The sequence below is a fragment of the Macaca thibetana genome, chromosome 11 (assembly GCF_024542745.1).
Source record: "Macaca thibetana thibetana isolate TM-01 chromosome 11, ASM2454274v1, whole genome shotgun sequence".
NCBI classification, from domain to species: Eukaryota; Metazoa; Chordata; class Mammalia; order Primates; family Cercopithecidae; genus Macaca; species Macaca thibetana.
Genome location: NC_065588.1, coordinates 63,764,027 through 63,779,889, shown reverse-complemented (window position 1 = coordinate 63,779,889; position 15,863 = coordinate 63,764,027). Strand labels below are relative to the sequence as shown.

Sequence of the window (15,863 nt, the reverse complement as noted above, 5' to 3'; positions counted from 1 at the left end):
ACAGGATGGGTTTGAGAACCTCTGTGAGATGCACCTGAGCTAAAATTCCATTGGTCACCTGACCTTCATAAATTTCTACTCTGACTAGAGGGCCACAGTGATGTTTTGGGTCTCTTGGAATTGACTGAGAGGATGTAACTCTCTGTTTTTGTGATTCAAGTTAATCTTTTATTCACTTGACCTAAAACTTTTCTGCTTATACAGATCAAATAAGATTTTAATAGGCTTCCTATCTATTACACTTCTAGGTACACCACGATTAACTGGCCAATGACATAGGTCTGTTCAAGTCAGACTATTCTGAATGCTGCTTTGACTCTGCTGCCTGTTACAGTAACCACATTCACTTTGTCTTTGGCAGTCGAGTGCCCTGGGATCCAATTACTCCCATTGCATTTAAGTTTTCCATTTCAGTGACTATAGTTCCTACCGTGAGGTTTGACTGTAGAGAAGAGTGATAACAGAGCTCTTTAATATTGAGGGTCCCCGCACACATTTATTTCTTTCAGTAAATGTGAAAGGCCTGCCTCCTGGACCCTCCCAGTGTAGGTGAGCAGGTCTTAAATGACAGTCCACTCTAACATTCCAATCTCCCCAAGCCTTTGAATCCCTTCTTTTACATTTAACAAAGCCTTGTCCAGCATTTCCAATTCACTCACAATGGGCCATCTTTGGGTCAGTGTTTCAGCTAACCAAGCAAACAAACTGTTAAAGCCTTTTCTAACTCCCTCAGCTGCAACAATAAATGCAGAATTTCTGTTTAGTGTAGGCCCTTATCAGTAAATTCAGTTTTATCCTACTTTATATTCCTTCTGCCATTATTCCACACCTTTAGTATGCACTTCCACATGTTATCTTGATTTCTGCTTGTATAAATTAGAAAACTCAAGTACTTCTTTTGCAGTGTAGTATCTCCTTATGGGTCACACTTTCTACCTTATCTTTAGGGGTCTGCTGGGACTTGAGTCTAGCTACAGGTCTAGAAGCAAAGAGGATTGGTGGTACTGGGTCCTGGGGACATTATTTTGCATGACAACAGCCTCAAGAGAGGTCATTACCATTTTCTCAGGTAATGTGAGGTTAATTTAAAAAGCTAATATAACTGTGGGTAGAGAGGCTGATACCACTGGGATTAGGAAGATTTCTTCTACTGGTAAGAAGACTCATCAGAATTTAGGGTCTCAATGTTCCCAGTTTCATCAGGACTTTCACACATGTCTCCATCCCAACTTATAGTATTCCATTCTTTCCCAATCAATGTCTTGATTTTTAACAGTAGAAATCCTGTGAGGCTGGGAGTTAACTTGTGTTGTAATTCAGCCAATTGTAGTATGAGGTTCTGCATTTGATTTTCAGCAATTTCAACCCTCTGGCTACAGGAGATAAGGAATCCTTCAGGGCACACATAGCAGTTATTATGTCATATATATGACACTTGAGTTGGGAATTTGAATCCCTTAGCTCAACCTTTTCTTTCCCCACTTTGTCCAGCAACATAAGAAGCAACCAACAACGCTATTATACTCATTAATTTAAAAAAAAAATTTGAAAGTCTCATATACAGAGTCATCTAGCTTCTTATTTCTTACAAATAGTGGATTAGGAGTATTCAGTGCAGATATTTTATATCTCTATAGTTTATGCAATGGAGTATCAGTGCTCTCTTTAGAACTGGAAATAGTCATTATCATCATCAACGTAATGGTATTAGAAAGGTAATCCCAGAAGCCTCAGAACCAATTCAGAAACTCATCCTTAAAATTCTGTTCCTCTAGAGCCACTCTTCATCTTCAGGGTTTATTAGTTTGTATTATTCTCCAGAGAAACAGAACCAATCAGATATCTATCTATCTATCTATCTATCTATCTATCTATCTATCTATCGAGAGAGGAGAGATTTATAAAGGAATGTATTATATATATAAAACATACACACACATATAAACACAACACACACACACACATATATGTGCGTGTATATATATATATATAGAGAGAGATGTATTATGAGGGATTGGTTCATGTGACAGAAAAGCTGGTGGTGTAGTTTAAGTCCAAACACAAAGGTCTGAGACCCAGGGGGGCCAATGATGTAAGCTCTGGTTCAAGTCTGACGGCTCAAGAACAAGGACTGTTGATGTCCAGGCGTGGGAGAAAATGAAAGCCCTAGCTCAAGCAGAAAGAACAAATTTGCCCTTCCTCCTCCTTTTTAATTCTATTTGGGCCCTGAACAGATTTGATGACGCCTGCCCACATTACAGAGGGTGGATATTCTTTACTCCTTTCCTTTTTATCTCTACTGATTCAAGTGCTAATCTCTTTCAGAAACACCCTTATAGACACAAGCAGAAATAAGCTTTACCAGCCTTCTGGGCATCCCTTAGCCCAGTCAAATTGATGCAAATTAACTATTACAGACCCCCTCTTTTTTTCTCTTTTTCTTTTTTTTTAGACAGAGTCTCGTTCTTGTTGCCCAGGCTAGAGTGCAATGTCATGATCTCTGCTCACTGCAACCTCTGCCTCCTGGGTTCAAGTGATTCTCCTGCCTCAGCCTCCCAAGTAGCTGGGATTACAGGCACCCACCACCATGCCTGGCTAATTTTTGTATTTTCAGTAAAGACAGGGTTTCACCATGTCGGTCAGGCTGGTCTCGAACTCCTGGCCTCAGGTGATCTGCCTGCCTCGGCCTCCCAAAGTGTTGGGATTACAGGCGTAAGCCAAGGCACCCAGCCCCTTAAAGACGTTTTTAACTCATTTCACAAATACTTCTTGAATATCCACTATTCGCCAGGCACTGTTTTAGGCTGTTGAGACACATGTTGGTAAACAACAATTGAAACATTCCTGCCCTACTATAACTTGTATTCTAAAAAAGTGACTGATAATAAACATCATAAATAAGTCTTTCCATATGATTGGTGATCATTGTTATAGGGAGAAAAGCACAGCAAGGTAAGGGGGCTGAGAACTGACAGTCTGATATTGTGATAAAATAAGAAATAAATATTTAGTCTCTGCCCCTGGTTTCTCGCACAGAGCTTCCAAAACCTTTATAATTTCCTGAGCAATCGGGATGCTAGAAGAATCTTTTGTTCTAATATTTGGTCGTTGATCACATTCCTGACAGAATCTGAATCTCTTGGAATTTCCTAGGTGATAGGAGTGTCTTTGGTTCTAATGAGGTAACTTTTGATGGGCTCTTGGATGGGGACTCTTCACCAGAAGGACCAAGCCTTGATCAGAAGCTTGGAACTTTCAGTACTTCCTTTATCCTTTGGGACGGGGAGAGAGCCTGGAGATTGAGGTAATAATCAATTACACCTTCACAAAAATCCCTGAACTCTGAGTTTCAGGGAGCTTCTGTGTTGTTGAATGTGTGGAGGTGCGAGGAGGGTGGCATAACGGGAGAGGATCTGAAAGTTTCGTGCCCCTTCCCACATATTTCACCTCATGTGCCTCTTCCTCTGGTTATTCATCTGTACCCTTAGTAATATCCTTTATAATAAATGGGTAAACATAAGCAAAGTGTTTCCCTTATTTTTGGGCTCACATACAAAAAATGTGCTGTTCTAGCAAATTATTGAACCCCACAGGGGATTGTGGGAACCTCCGATATGTAGCTAGTTGGTCAGAAGTATAGAACAGAACCTGAGACTTGGGATTGACATCTGAAGTGGAGGGCAGTCTCATGGGATAAGCTCTTAAACTGTGGGGTCTACAGTAACTCCAGTTAGTGTCAGAATTGAATTAAATTATAGGACACCCAGCTGATGTCTGCTGGTGAATTGCTTGGCATGGGGAAAAATTCCACACATCTTGGTGATCAGAAGTGATCTAGGTTGAGAGGATAACAGGAGAAAATAGTCATTTGTTTCTTCCTTACTGTTCTTGTAAAAGATGGTATAGGTTGCAATTGTAAATAAAAGGGTCAGATAGGCCTTACTGAGAGGGTGACATTTCAGTAAGTATTTGAAGGGAGTAAGCAGGTTTGCCCTGTGAATGTCTTGGGGAAGAACACCCAGGCAGAGAGAACAGCTAATGTAAAGGCCAGATAGTTTACTTATTCCAGGAATGCCACAGAGGCCAGGGCGGCTGGAGCAGAGAGAATGAAGGGGATAGAGAAGGTGAAGGCAGGGAGGAAATGGCAGAGATGAGCATGCTGGGGAAAGGCTGTGTAGGGCCTAATTTCTATTCCAAGTAAAACAGTGAGCCGGTACAGCATCCTGGGCAGAGAAGTAGCATGATTTGGCTTACATTTTGAATAGATAAGCCTATTTGGGGAATAAGCTCTATTTTAGTAAATAAGAAGATGATCTTTTTAAATTGGTAGTTTCCTCGTTCATATCCCTTGAATACTTTCTTGTGCAGCCAATTCTGTGCCAAACGAAAAGTCTCATCCTATATGTATGTCTGAATCTTATCCAGGATTTCTCAGCCAACTTATCTTGGCACACAGGAACGTTATGACCTGTGGCTAGGAATTTCTCAAAATTCACAGCCAAGCTGCTATTAGGATACTGTCCTAAGATGGAATAAAGAAAAATATATAACTTAAATTCTGATTTTAAATATTACTTTAAATGAGTTCTTATAACAAGGAACACAAGATTCAGGATGTGATATAAGAATGTGTAATTATAGCTACATAATGGTCCTACAAAATGTTACCGCCTCTTTGAATCAAATGTTCTATGTGGACCTTTGGAATAATATCAACATTCAAGAGATCATCACTTCTGGATTCTTGTCAATTTTTACCAAATCAAAAGGCAATGAGTAAATTTATTGGAATTGGTCCTAGAAATGTTTTGACACCAGCCAGAAGGAAAAGTCACATAGAGGCTATTTCAAAAGCAAACTGCAGAAAACGTTTTATATAATAAGACCATAAATGGCTAATTAATCTGATAAAAATGTTTTAGCTGCCCTGGTAACCAAAGAAACTTAAAGCAGTAATGAGATACTTAAAGTGAATTTAAAAGAGGAGAAAAAAAGGAAAAGGAAAAATAGAATATTTAGGTGAAAATATAGGCATTTAGTGAGACACAGTCTCAAACTGCTTGGGAGTGGGAATAGGGAAATTCTCACATTGCTGATATTTTCAGTGGATCAGAAAATCAGTGTGACAGTATGGATTATAAACATAAAAAAGGATCGCATATTCCTGTACTTTTTACTCCTGGAAAAGTTTCTTTAGAAAATATTGCAAAAAAAAAAAAGTTGAATTGCAGCATTGTTTTAAATACAGAAAAATTATGTACCTTGCAAAAGCAGGAAGGTTAAACAAAATATTTTAAAATCCATATTGAGAAATGTTATATAACATTAAACATTCTATGAAAAAATTAATGATGTGGGGAAAATACGACATAATGAGACATTTGATGCGAACAAGGTTCAGACACATGGTCTCGGCCATGTACAAATAATATGTGATAGAAATGAAAACTAAGTGGAAATATATTAAACTGGGAACAGTCTTTTTGAATGGTGAGGTCCTAGAGGGTTTTTTTTTATTACACTTTTATACATAGCATTTATAATAAATAACTCTAATATTTCTAATGCCTTTCTATTTTAATACAAATTATATATTTTAATATATAAATCTATGTAATATTTTCTGTATGTAAACTTTCAACATTATTTTTAAATAATAAAGAAATATATTCAGAGTACAGCTAAGCAGTTAAAAAATAGCGAAATCTTTTGACCTAGCCAATGGTATAAAATAAATATAGGGATACAGTATAGACCAAATACCTTAATTAAAGACAATGACCAATTTTTTAGATGCCAAATCAATGCCATCAGTTTGCTGTTATTCTGAGTAAAATAAGTTAGTAAGTCTATTTGCTGTTAAGTACAGAATATTTAAACATTTACCAAATTATTAATGAGACTGGCTTTATAGAGACCCTTAAGATGGACTAAATCTTAAAAGCACTGTCGTTAAATAATAGATTCACAGGACAAATATTTCAAGTAAAAGTCAACAAGAAAAAGAAAATGTATGTATAAGCATCTAAATTTTATATACCTCCAAGTGTCCTTACAAGGAAGTGTGGAAGAGAACAGATGCTAATTTATGACTCCAGATCAATTTGCTCAAACCTGTACACAGGCATTACAGGCAGAAGCACACCATTTTTTCCTTCCCTTTTGTTATATACCATTCCTCTGGTTATGTTGTTTAATGATATCCTGCCTCCATGTCAGGCTTAATAAAAATAAATAAACAAACAATAATCTCTATTTTTTTTAACAAAGGAAACTTTTTAACCATTTAAAGATAAGCAGTCTAATGTTATTACTAGAAAAAAATGAGCATTGGTTATTTTAAGAACACGTGCATTTTTTTCTAATTAAGTCTTTGCTTTTGAAACCTTGGAAAACCAGTGTTTTCAGAGCTCCATTTCATTATGAGACAGTTGCGTTCAATGAGTTCAAACACCCCCAGTAGGTCTTCCTTCTCTTGGGAGTTCTCACTCTACAGCTGGCTTAGTTTTCTACACCTTGGTGGCCCATATACAAAATTAAAGCCCCAAATTGTCCAAACCTCCCTCAAAAGCAAGCTGAGTATGTGGGAATTCAAATCACTGTTCAGATAGAGGGTGTTTCAAAGTCTTCTGATTACAGTGGTGGGAATTCTGAATAATCTCTAGAAATAAAGCCACACTAACGCTTCCAGGACCTATGCTGAGTTCTCCAGAAAGGTAGTTTCCTAAAAGTGCTCACTTAGTTCCCTCGGGTGAGCAGTTCTTTCCCCCAAGGATTGTTTCTTATTCTCCATACCCTTTTATACTTTTAAGTAATTTGTCCAGTGCCCTCTTCTCCCAGGAAGTGGAACACTTGATACAAATTTTCTAGTTTATTTCACGGTCTGCACTTTTATGGGGCCAGACATTAGAGTTTCCTTCCAATTGTCCCACAGACATGTAGCCTCCTTCATTCAAGCAATGAAGGCCATAGTGTGAACTCCACACCCGTTCCAGCAAGACACTTCACCCTTCAGAGCACTCCCAAGTCAAAGGGTACAATACTATCACAAGTGTCATACTGGATGGTGGAGGAGCAGGTAGGAGCACCACTTTTCTGTTAAATTAAACTCCTTACTTTGCCTGGAAATCACTTACCTTCCTAGATATCTTTTAGGTGATTGGTCCATTATGAACCTGGAATATGAGCCAGCTGTCACGTAAGCAGATTTTTCAGCCTCAGATGACCACAGCCCCCACTGACACCAGGATTACAGCTGAGTAGTTACATGCTTACATTCTAAACTGCCTTTTAGAATTGCCAGGTCTGGATTCAAGGGACAACTTCATATCACTGCAGCCACCTCCACGTCTTCCAGAGAGCAGCTGGCTATGGGAAACCATTACAGAGATATTCAAGAAAAACTTAATCTCCCCATTTAGCCACAGGGAAGACATGGAGGAGAGGATTTTAGCTTTAAGCCTTATATGTTCAGGACTGAAGGAGATAGCCTCAAAATTACTTATAAATTTCATCAAACATTGAGTGTCTGCTGTGAGCCAGGAAAATGTCTACTGTTTGGCTGATCTCCTTGCCATGTCCCTTTTGATGACTTCCTGTTTTTGTCCCTTTTTCTTCTTTTGGTGAGGAATCAAGATTCTCAGTGTAATCAAGTTACTCAGCCTACCGAAATCATTTTGATTTCTATTCACAGGTGTTTTGCCTGTGTTTACCTGATGTTCCCTCCAGCTAATCCAGAGATTCTGTATTTTTAATTGTTGATATAAAGTGGCAGACACACTTCTGAGATCTTAATAGCGAGAATGTAAGCATTTCTTTTCTTTTTTTACTCTTAGGATTTATGGCAATTTCATAGAAATCTGACAGAGTTGGATAAGAAACTGTAATAGTGTATACGAGATAGAGAAGAAATTTCAGGTGGCGGGTGGTGGGGGCTGTCCTTGAGCAAAACTGAAATAGGCCAAGAGTTTCTTCTAGGCTCAGTTTTCACAACCCACAATCTGCTCCCCAATTCTCCGGCCTCTTCCCCGGGGTACCTGTCATGAATCATTATCCCAAACGAACTGCATGAGCTAATTTATCTGAAGGTAGGTAAGATATGTTAGGAATATCCCTTTTTTATAGATGAGGAAACTGAGGCTTAAATTAAGCCTGGCTTAGGGTTGCACAACTTGTTACTGGCAAGCGCGGGGCTTGAAAACAGGTTTTCTGCTTTAAATTCAGTACTTTTCCATATGCCAGTGACGCCCAAACTAGCATCGGTTTTATTTTTGTCTATAAAATGATATGCACATAGGAAAAATTGGCTTTTGCATCTTTTTAAAATCGGAGATGTCAATGGCTACTATTAATAATATCTGCATAGAGGGTCTAATAACCTCTCTTTTGGGGCCGTTGTGATGATGGAATTCGATGAGATCTATGAAGCCCCCAGCATGGTGTCTGAGCAGTATGTGCCCACCGCGTGTGCAGCCCCTTCCTTTCTGAGCTTTCCTGCTTGAGCTGGGTGCCCAGTGTTCATCCCCTGGGATTCTAGGAAAATATTTCATTACACTGTTATTTCAATGTAAAGCTAGACCATAACTAAAGGCTTTTGTTAAAAGTGTGAAGTCCTTTGCCAGTGAACATATAATTTCGGTTTTAATATCGAAACTAGCTTAGTAATCACTTTCTTCTCATTTACAAATTTCCTAGCTGCCTTATCCCTGTACCTTAGCAATCCACACCCAGGCTGTGAACCCATCCAGTATATCATTCGTTTTTTAGTATCTTAGAGCACCCAGCCCCTTCTGAGAAGGGAAAGAGTATGTGATTATAAAGACCGTGGTCTTCATTAATAGGTCACCCCTTTCGTAGGTGTATTTTCCTTTTAAAAAGAGAAACCAAGAAAAAGCAATATTTAACTCAAACAATTGAATATACAATGGCAGAATGTCCAATACTGTGTATGTGTATAGCAGTTTCATAGATTGAGGGAAACATGAATATTTTAGACCAGAAGAGGGTATCCCTTAAATCAGTGCTCCCCAACCTTTTTGGCACCGAGGACCAGTTTCATTGAAGACAGTCTTTCCATGGATGGAGGGGGATGGTTTCAAGATAAAACTGTTCCACCTCACATCATCAGGCATTAGATTCTCATAAGGAGCATGCAACCAGATCCCCTACATGTGCAGTTCACAATAGGGTTCCTGCTCCATGAGAATATAATGCCACCACTGATTTGACAGAAGGTGGAACTCAGGTGGTAATGCTTGCTCGCTGCCATTCACCTTCTGCTGTGTGGTCCACTTCCTAACAGGCCACTGACCAGTACCGGTCCTCGGCCAGGGGGCTGAGGACCCCGGCCTTAAATTATGCCAAGAGGGGCTCACTTCTTTACTTTGTTCAGAGCGTCTCTATTTAGGGAATGGAACAAGAACCTCACCTATTCTCCTCTGCTTATGTTGTGGACACGGAGTGTGAAGGTCAAACTAAAAAACAATGAAAGCATCATGTTGTGAAGTTGGGGCTCTAGGATCAGACAGATCCAGATTCAAATCCTTAGCCACATACTAGCTGCGTGCCCTTAGGCATATTCCAAACTGGGTGCCAGTTTTTTCCTCTGAAAATAGAGGCAGCTCCTTGGCAGAGTGGTTGCAGGGTCATATGAATCAGGACAGGTAAAGCATCGACCTCCACACTTGCATTCTCTAAATGACTGCTATTATGCTATTATGTTTCAAGTGCGCTCAGCACAGATACCTTTCTTTCTCCTCTCCAGATTGGTTTCTTGGATTTATTTCTTAAAACCTGGGAATTTCTAGGAATTGGCAGCAGTTAGAAACACAGGGAATAAAGATTTAAAAGCTCCCCTGAGAAGCTGAAGAAAGCAATTTTGGAGCAGAGATTTTCTTCTTCCTCTTCTCAAAACTTTATTTACCATTTAAAAGACTCCACAAGTTAAAAGAGAGAGAGAGAGAGATAAAAAAATTAATTAGATTCAAATCCCTACTCTCCTTTTCCAAGATCTAAATTAAAAGTCATCACAAAATACCTGTGTGCTTCACGAGCTGCCAAAATTTGAAATTCACAACCCCCTTGACTTTATGTTTCAGGAAATTTGATTTCAAGATCTAATTTTAGAATAACAAATAGCCCTGCACAAAGAGTCCCAAATGTTCCTGGTTCCCAAGGAGTTGTAATTTCAACACTTCTCTATGAAAACCTAAATATACAATTTTTTATTCCTACATTTTGATAAGTCACAACATACAAATTCTGTGAGAATTAACATTAAAATCTCATGCAGATCCATCATTTAATTCTCTAATAAGGCAAAGTTTACCATAAGTACTCTCTAAGGTCTCGACAATTTTTTACAAATTTCAAAACGCATCTATCAAACATGTATGCACAGAAACATGTTATTTTAAACTAGTCAGAAACAAAACTGTTCTCCTTATTTAAACTCTCTACAGAGCCCACACTATATTCTTAAGACCAGTAACCACCTAAATGATCATTTCATTGACAACTCAATGCTTAGTACTGTTCTCTGCCCAAAAGACAGCATCCAGCCCAACTCTGGGCACAACGTAGCTCTTAAAGCATGCTTTTAGATTGCTTCATCTTTTCCTTGCTTTCAGTTCAAGAATGAACTCTTACTACATGGTTTTGGCATCATATCTTATGTTTTGGAGTTAAAAAAAAAATCCAGGCTGAACAGAATGTGACAATCTATGCCTCAAAGTCAGTCAAAAATCCATATATTTTTGCTGACAGAACTCCTGACATTCTGATACTGAGAAACTTTCAGGTTTATTGATAGAATTTTTAGTCCATTTTACTCAGGCTTCTGCTAGAACTTAACATTTGCTGTGCCATGGACTTAAGTTCTCTACTTAAGTTCTCTACTTAACATTTTCTGTGCCATGGACTTCAGTTTTCTGGTGTTGTTCACTTACTTCACAAGTAGTCCTCTTGCCACTGCAACAAGATTTAAACTTTTGGGGGAGGAATTCAACATGTCTTAAAGCAGGGGCATCCAATCTTGTGGCTTCCCTGGACCACAGTGGGACAAGAAGAATTGTCTTGGGCTACACGTGAAATACACTTACACGAATGATAGCTGATGAGCTAAAAAAACATAATCACACAAAAACTCAGGATGTTTTAAGAAAGTTTATGAATTTGTGTTGGGCTGCATTCAAAGTCATCCTGGGCTATATGTGGCCTGCTGCGGGTTGCACAAGCTTGTCTTAAAGTGTTCTAGAACCTCCCCCACACACTCGGTTGAACACTGAGTTTGATGATTAACAGGCTGCCAGTAAATACTAGATGAATTAAACACCTGTTATTTGGAGATGTCAGATATCTTCTCTGGTGGATTAAGTCAGAGACTCAGTGGAAGCAAATACATTTTTAAAAACTTTATTATCATGGAAGATTTAGAGAGGAGAAGTATAATGAATCCCCATGTCCCTATCATCAGCTTCAACAATTATCAACTCATGAACAAACCTGCTTTGTATAAATAGCTTTTGAAAAATTAATAGTTTTTTTGAGCAGTTTTAGGTTCACAGAAAAAGTAAGTGGAAAGTCCAGAGTCCTCAAATACTCCCTTCCTCTTCCCCCAGCTTCTACTGTTATTAACATTCTGCAATAGTGTGGCACGTTTGTCACAAATGATGATTGGATATTGTTACATTATTATTAACTAAATCCACAGTTCACACTAGGGTTCCCTCTTTGTGTTGCACATTCTGTGGCTTTTAACAAATATATAATGACATGTATCCAGCATTACCATATCCTACAGAATAGTTTTATCAAATAGTGTTCACTAACAAAATAGCAATAACTAACTCCTGATTACCTCAGGGTGAGTTATATTCACCCCCTAAAATATATTTCTCTTCAAATTCAATTCACATTTTGTGCTTTTTATGATGATTTCATGTACGTTGTGCCATTCAACTCTCATAGTCATCTCCTTCAGTAAGCGTTTTTACTCCCATTTTCTAAGATATTAAAGCTCAGAAAGGTTAAATAACTTTTCCAAAGGTCAAATAGCTAGTCAGGGACAGAGCAAGGATACCAACCTAGATTAAATGGGATTAATTCATGCTGCAGAATTTGTGACTTGCTAAATGACAGAAATGCTAAAATTAGTCCTTTCTACCATTTATGGAGCAATTAAGCATGTGGTTGAAAGTAGAGCCAGATGGCATAAGCCTTCCCAGAAGCAGGATTTCTTATACTATGGGAGAGAAGCGATAATCCTGAAATGGCGCTGGTGGGGGGTAGGGGGGATACTTGGTACCCAACCCACCTCCTCAGGGGTACATGCTGTGTGTATGTGCATGAGAATGAACAACTGCAAGAGAAGTGCTGGGTGTATTGTAGGGAAAGCCAGGGTTCAATCAGGCCATGGAGCTGGAGGTAGAGAATGCATTTGCCACGGTGTAGAGTTTCCATATGCTTCAGAGGAAAAATTGATGAGGGAACAAGGAGCAGCAGCGGGAGGTTGTATAGGAGAGAGGAAGCACAGAGCAGCTTGGGGGATGAGCACAGACGTTAGAGAGGCTTATATCTAGCCAGTCATTAGGATAAAAATAAAGTGAGGCATGATGGGTTTAACTGACTATGAGGTTTTCCAAAGGATCTCCACTCAAGCTCTTAGTAAATGTTGGAGTCAGCAGTTCCCACTCTGTGTCCTTAAAGTCTGGAATCAACAGCTTGCCCTCTAGTTTCTCAGAACTATGCTGCCTTGGAGGGAGTCTGAAGCCCTGCAGTGTGGTCTACGGCTGGAAGGGTGGCCCTACCGGGCCCTGGTTTCTGGTGCTGATAATGGTAGGGCTTGACACATAGGGAGGCAATTCCCTAAAGTTTGGGCTGTGAGTTGGTTTTGATGGGGTGATTACTGGAGAATCTAAGGCTCCTGACAGTGAAAATATATTTTGACAAATATTCTGCCCGTTCTGAGTGGGGAGTGGGACCAGTTCTATGAAAAGTGTGGCAGGGAAGTGTGCTCTTGAGTGCCCACACTACCCCCACTCTTCTCTTTTGGTGGTTTCTTCCCTACTCTCCATTGTGGCCACTCATGCTGCCACGGCTCGCCACTCTAATCTCTCCCCAGAGCACACACATTTTCAAGCAAACTTTTTGTTTCCTCATACTCTATAAGAATGCACCTGTTTTATGTCTAACTCTATGTGAATGCACCTTACTGACCTTCTAATCATAGAATGGCTGTGTTGTAAATCTACTCCAATTACTCATCTGAATCATACCAAAGTCATCCCACCAAAACCAACCCATAGCCCAAACTTTAGGAAACTGCCTCCCTGTGTGTCAACCCGTGCCATTCTTGGCACCCAGAAACCACACCTGGCAGGACTACTCTTTTGAGCCATGGTCTAGCTGGCTGGACAGAAAACTCATTGCCTTAAAATGTTGCCCATCATTGGATAATACTGAGCGATGGACAGCTTTATTGAGTTAAATTCCCTGCATGGCCCTCAGACTCCTATAGAACACTCATAATTCCTTTTCTTCAGGCCATTCCTCCAAATATCAGCCCCTAGGTTTATCTTACTAAGGCTGCCAAGTCCTATGTCCCTCAGACACTGAATACCAATGTAGAAGGGTGAGATCACAGTTCCCAAATAAAAAAATCTGCCTTTTCTTGTTTTAAAAAGAAAACATATTAAGCACTTACTCCGTGCCAGACTGTGCTAATTGGAAGATTAATTTAATTTGATTAATCTTCCCAACACCACCAAGAGGGAAAGATTGTTTTCTTTTTTCCAATGACTAAACAAGGGCTAAGTGGAAAACATGATTTGCCTTAAGGTCACGCTGCATTTCTAGGGGTAGAGACAGAACTGAAGCCCAGGTCCACCAATTTCAAGGCCTGTTCTCTTGCTACCACACAACTGAGAGTGACCCTTTCCAGACAACAGCCCATCCACTGGAGCAATCAGATGCTGCAAGTCCCGACAGAATTATAAGTCTGAAGGCTGAGGAAAAATTTGGGGCATACTTTATTTTTTGCATTTCCAAAAAGCATAATATATAAGTGTATTATTATTTTCATTACTCTCAAAGCCAAGGTTAGTGTGACGAGATGGTATCTTAGTGTTTGTAAGAAACACTAGCTGCTGTGACAGAAAACCCTAGAATCTCAGTGGCTTAACACAAAGTGTCTTTTGCAAAGTGTAATGCATGTGCCTTTCTTTGGCAAGTGGCCTTCTATGTGGCCTGTTACTGGTTGAAAATTTTCATATGTTGAAGTCCTAAGCTCCAGTTCCTCAGGCCATGAACTTATTTGGAAATAGGGCTGTTATAGATGTAATTAGTTAAGATGGGGACATACAGGAGTAGACTGAGCCCTAGTCCAACACAACTGGTTTTTCTATGAAACTGGACACAGGCACACCTACAGGGAATACATCATGTGAACATGAAGACGGCCATCTACAAGTCAGGAGAGAGGCTTAGAACAGATCCTTCCCTCTCAGCCCTCAGAAGGAACCCACTTTACCAACATCTTGACCTCAGATTTCTAGTTTCTAGAACTGTGGCAATAGATTTTCGTTGTTGAAGACACCCAGCTTGTGGTGCTCTGTTATGGCAGCCGTAGCAAACAACACACAGTCCTGCAGGGCATCTTTCCATCTGTAGCTCTGCCATCTTCTAGAGCCTCAGAGTTCTTTCCTGGAGCCTCTGTGTTTGGCTAGGAGATGAAGGAGGAGAGCACATATAGGGTTTATGGGGCAGGCATGAAGGGACATGCATGTTTTCTGCCCGCAGTTCATTGGCAAGAAGTCAGTCACATGACCTCCTTAACTGCAGGAAGGACTGGGAAATGTAGGCTAGCTGTGTGTCCATGAACAGGAGAAAACAGATGTCAGTAAACACAGGACATTCCTTGCCACGGAAATTTAAAATAGAAAGATACTGGAGGAAAGAGGCCACTGCTAGGAGGCTGTGACAGGAGTCATTCATCCAACATCCATTCACTCCCTCATCCATTCTATAAGTATTTATTGAGTGCCTACTCTTTGCCAGCACTGAAATTGGTATGGTGACGTAGGGGTACAGCAGGAAACAAAAAGGGACAGATCCCTGCCTTTAAAGAACTTGCACTGTGGAAACCTATGATAGAAAATTGCAAGTTGCCTTTGGAGGATCTTTAAATGCAGTCCTAGTGTAGGTGGTCAGAGAACGTTCTCAGATGAGAAGACACTGAAAGAGAAATAAGAGGGAGCTAATGGTCTGTACTCCCTCCTCTGCAATTCCAAAATCCAATAAGCTCTGAAAACCAAGTTTTTGGGGAAAGTTTTTGGTAATAAAACCTGACTTAGTCTTGACACATATGGTTGAAAAGCCTGATCCCAGTGGACACAAGGGTACTTACACACTTTATCTATTGTACTAGGTATCAGTACTTGAATACTTATACTAATTGCTAAAAAGATGTTCATATGTTTGTTTCCAAAATAGGTCAAGACATAGTATTGCTAACACGCCAGACAGAGTCAGCAGATAATTAAAATGAAGGGTGAATTTTGGTGAGAACAAAGGATACCACAAATCTTTTTCAGTATACATCCTAGTCACCCAAATTGATGGATATCTTCAATATTCACTCTTTCAGTGGTTCTGTAATTAATTTCCAAATCTCTGAAATCAAAGAGGAATTACCAACGGTTTGGTCAATATCTAGAGCTGTAGAAATAGGCGGTGGGCAATGCTGGGAGCAGCAGTGAGGGTAGTGCCTTTAGTAGTGACCACTGAGCTGGATCTGTGAGCCAGGTTGACACAGAAGGAGTGGACTTAGGATCTAGGGTTTCTTCTAGCAGAGGATTTGGAGACAA

At 39.7% G+C, this 15,863-nt stretch overlaps 1 protein-coding gene across 1 annotated transcript in view; it reads right to left on the bottom strand.

Moving 5' to 3' along the window:
• Positions 1-7,220, bottom strand: part of DYRK2 (dual specificity tyrosine phosphorylation regulated kinase 2) — a 92,169-nt gene extending 84,949 nt beyond the window's left edge. The window contains exon 1 of the mRNA XM_050748600.1: positions 7,137-7,220. The gene's annotated coding sequence lies outside the window, so the exon portion shown is untranslated. The remainder of the gene's footprint in view (positions 1-7,136) is intronic.
• Positions 7,221-15,863: the final 8,643 nt, after the last annotated feature.